Source organism: Mustela lutreola, chromosome 5 (assembly GCF_030435805.1).
Source record: "Mustela lutreola isolate mMusLut2 chromosome 5, mMusLut2.pri, whole genome shotgun sequence".
Classification (NCBI taxonomy): Eukaryota; Metazoa; Chordata; class Mammalia; order Carnivora; family Mustelidae; genus Mustela; species Mustela lutreola.
The window spans coordinates 20,365,601-20,370,408 of record NC_081294.1 but is presented as its reverse complement, the minus strand read 5'-3'; the positions used below and the strand labels follow the sequence as shown (position 1 = coordinate 20,370,408).

Here is a 4,808-nt window from a genome sequence, read left to right as displayed (position 1 = left end):
TTCTAGTATGCATAAGTTTTGTTTCAATAACAATATCTAATAATAACAATAAAATCTTTGGAAATTGTGGTTGTACAACAGAGGTTAAAATCTGCATTCCTCTGTCACTTATTAATCCCAGGTAATTCCCCTCATTATTTCAGAGTTTTAACTTATTTTTCATAGTCGTCCTTTCTTTTCTTATTTTGTCCTCTTCTTTTTTCTTTTTCTTTGCTTTTTTTAATTTTTTTTTTTTTTTTTTAGGGTCAGTCCAGAGAAGTAAAACTCTTTTGCTTTCACTGTCCAAACATCAATCAATATACTGGGAAAGCCAGTGGAAGCCCTTGCCATAGCCTTGCCTCTTGAGCACTCTGCAAGTAACACTTCCATGGGGCAGGGAGTCAGCTCCTTCCAGGTCACAATACCCTTCCTGTGGTCTATCCAAAAAGCCTAAATATCTCATGGAGCTTTTCTTCACTGATTACACCTGTTCTGTTGCTTTTGTTATCCAAGATAAGGATTGGCACATTGGTATTGTTTCATTAGTCATTAAAGCATTTAGCTCAAGTGTGGTTTCCATGAAGTGAGGATGATCTGTACAATCCACCGGAAAGACAATCCTACTGATTGCTGGGAGGTAATTTTTCCAAACCTGACTTGCTTGCTCATGACTGCCAAGATCAAAAGTTATAAAAGTCTTTCCAGCAACTGTCACCTGTCTGATATTGGATCTAATGTTGAAACATATTGGCCCAATCAGTCACTGTTGAGCATGTGTAGAAGAGTGGTTTTGTCTACATCGTCCAAACCCAAGAATACAAGTTTTCCGCATTTCTTATAGAGTCCTAGGAACTGGAGGACACTGTTGATCCACTCAAAGGAGAAATACATTATTAATGCTTACTGTGGCCAACGGGCTCCTCTGGCAGCAGGAGGCTTCCACACTCCCTCACAGCATATAGCCCAGCAGCACCACCATCCGCCCCCCCAACAACCTGGGACCACCAGTTACTCATCTTTTCTTATTTTTCTAACCATCATCCTTTCCTTTGACAACCATGTAAACACATAATCCATCCAAGGTCACACTCACTCAGTTTCAAAGATCTTTTCCTCTGTTTGGTGTTAGTCACTCTATTCCATGGTTTTACCCTTAATTTTGATTTGTTAACTGTACCTTCTCAAAGATCTTGGTTATTACACAGTAACTGAAACACAGCTGTCCTCTATGATATTGTTTTCTATGGAACTGATGTTTTACATAGGGAGACATAATTTTCCAAGTGTTGACTAACCTTCAATTCCCTTCATCTGTTTAAGGAATTGGAGTGTATAAACTACTTGAATGTTTGCTGAACACATTCGTCATTTTTATATATAAAAAATATAAATGAGAATCACTAAAATAGTCTAATACAGTTAATTTGAACATTACATACATTTAAGAAAAATCTGACATAGGACTAAGGTTCTCCCTGTGTTTAAAATTGGAAAGACTTCACTTTACTCCATCAGACGATTTCTCCATTTGTATATCCTATGTAGGATTTTCCTTTCTTTGCTAAAGATCTATTTATCCAGGTCTCTCTTTGTTGTTTAAAAAATAAATAAATAAATAAATAAATAACAACTGATAAAAAGGCAGAGATATGCACATTTGTTGTCATTGACACTTTGCTGTGTATCTCATTCTAATTTCCTGCCACCAACTCCCAAACTGATCGATATCTTGGCAATTCTCTGATGGCAATCTGCTCAAAGTACCATCTACAGTTTTAAAGATAAAGTCATTATTTTTGCATACAAATAACAACAACAAATGACCTTTACACTTTTACTAAAACAGTGTCTGATTACTGATAAGTTCTCAGTCCGGACTACAGCAAACACCCCTGATTCGTGTTACATAATTAGTAAAATTAATTCAAAGGTTTGAAGATGTTCCTCTTGTCCTTTCTCCTCTCCCCATTACAAAGATAACTTCAGTCTCATTGCTAGACTGGCTGCTTTGTTTATGCCATCAAATAAGAAAAAAGAATAGGCAGGGGAGCCTGGGTGGCTCAGTCATTAAGCATCTGCCTTCCACTCAGCTCATGATCCCAGGACGCTGGGATCGAGTCCTGCGTGAGCCCCACATCTGGCTCCCTGCACAGTGGGAAGCATGCTTCTTCCTCTCCCACTCCCCCTGCTTGTGTTTCCTTTCTCACATTCTTTCTCTCTCCTTGTCAAATAAATAAATAAATCTTAAAAAAAAAATAAAAAAGGAAAAAAGAATAGGCAAATGAACATTATTTTTCAATATACCACGTGAATCAGAAAAACAGTAGCCCAGAATGTTCTAAAACATATTTTAGGACTTGTTCCAGTCATCTCTCTCTGCCCAAGTAATAATCCTTTCCTCTTATTTCTGAGTGCCAGAGAGCAGTTGCCCTTTTAGATCTGGAGGGGACTTGGGTAGCATAAGATAAATTAGATTCTTGGTTTGGTTTATTGGCTTCTTTTTCCTCTTGTCAGTATTCCACTTATGCTGCTTCCTGTTGTGCACCCTTTTTCCCTCCTCACCAAAGGGCTGATCCCAGAAGACAAAAAAGAGCAGGCTCTGTTGTAAGCTAATTAGAGAGGGTAGATTCCTGGGAAACTGACTACCAGCAACACAGTAACTCTTGAAGATCTTTATATTTAACAAACATTTACCAAATACTTAAATATGTGCAGGGCTCTTACTAAGCTTAATTTTTTTTCTTTTTGAGAATATGTCCAAAAGCTTGAGGTGCTTACATTAAATATGTCATTGAATTTTATTGAATCTTATTTAAAAACCCTAGAAAGCTATGTATTGATTGGGCCAGTAAAAGACTGATATTTGTTTTTTTTAAATTTTTTTTTAAATTTTTTATTTTTTATAAATATATATTTTTATCCCCAGGGGTACAGGTCTGTGAATCACCAGGTTTACACACTTCACAGCACTCACCAAAGCACATACCCTCCCCAATGTCCATAACCCCAGCCCCCTTCTCCCATATCACTCGGCATCAGGGAAATACAAATCAAAACCACAATGATATTTGATTTTTAATATGGGAGCTGACTTCTTTGTTTTCTTACTTAAGGAAGACATATTATAAATGCACACATATACACGATGAAGCATACATACGGCACATGCACACACACACTCCTATATACATTCACTATATTCAGTTCTTTTTTTTTTTTTTTTAAGATTTTATTTATTTATTTGACAGAGACAAAGACAGCAAGAAAGGGAACACAAGCAGGGGCGGGGATAGGAGAGGGAGAAACAATTTTCCCACTGGTAGAGAGCCCTATGTGGGGCTCAATCTCAGGACCCTGGGATCATGACCTGAGCCAAAGGCAGACGCTTAAGGATTGAGCCACCCAGGTGTCCCACTACATTCAGTTCTAATGTCTTCAGCATCTGTCCCAATTTATGAAGTAAACTTAACTTGAATCATCAATTTGAAAATGTATTAGTGTGCAGTAATGACATGTAAATTTCAGGGTTTTTTTCTCTTTATATATAAAAAATAATAAAATTCATTTATGTTTTAGGGAGTTGTTTATTTGGTTTTCATTGGTTTAAATAACCTAATGGAAAATACACAACCTTGGAACTGAAAAAAAGGAAGTAAATTTTTATTAGGAAACCAACTTTATTGGGCTCTAAAAATAAACTATCACATATAATATTAGATTTTAACTTTATAATAACCTACTTTTCACAAAAAAATTTTGAAAGATAACATAGTAAGTTGAGATTCTGGCATGGTCTCTCTGATACTACACACACACACACACACACATACAACCAATGTGCCTACAAAGTACAAAGGTATTATAACTAAATTATATAAATTGAAGTGTTATAACCTGGTGTTGACATGTGATTATGGCCCAGTGTTATAAATATCATTATTCCATTCTCTTTTATGTATTTAATTATTTGGGAAAATGGGTTATTATGAGCTGAAATGCATCCCCTCCCCAAAATGTGTATGTTAAAATCATAACCTCTAGTACCTCATAAGGTGACTATACTTGGAGATAAATTAACTTAATTTTACATAAAATTAACTTAATTTTAGTTAAGTTAAAATTTTGGCACTTTACCAAGTTGACAAGTGAAATTTTTGGCAGCAATTGATTTCTATTTCCCAAGAAGTCCACTGAGGATGTACCTATTTTAAAGCAATATTATAGATCTTATGCTTTCATTTATTGTATTTGAATGTTATTAACTGTTAATATCTTGTTATGTGTAGATATAAAATAAATAAACCATATTAATCATCTATGGGACCTATAGGAAATCAGTGAGTATCTAGTCCCTGGAAGAGTTTTAGATAGTTCTTATCAATTTTCTAGACCACAACTTAATTTTTTAAACTACTTTTAAAGTTGTTGTTCAAATAACCTAACCATCTTTAATTTACTGCAAACACATCAATGTTTTATGTCACAATGTATGAGTTTTTGATCTGATTGCATATATACAATACCTATACTTTCAAGTCTTCTGAGGGAAAAATGAGATTGCTAAACTCAATGCCTATAAGCAGCTATAATGTATTCATATAAAGAAGACCAATCATTGCAGATTGTAGAAAACTGGAAAAACTGGAAATTGATCAACATATATAAAGCTATTTAGAGACACTTTTGTTTGATATCGCTGGTCAAAATGAACATATCATGATATGATCAAAGATGTCTGAAGTCTAAATAAGGCCCAATGGTGATACACCAAATGTATCCCCTCCCCAAAATTTATGCTTCCCATAAATTTTCATGATTCTCTATATTTT

General features: G+C 35.0%; 1 pseudogene; it reads right to left on the bottom strand.

Moving 5' to 3' along the window:
• Positions 1–289: 289 nt before the first annotated feature.
• Positions 290–870, bottom strand: LOC131831311 (GTP-binding protein SAR1a-like; annotated as a pseudogene).
• Positions 871–4,808: the final 3,938 nt, after the last annotated feature.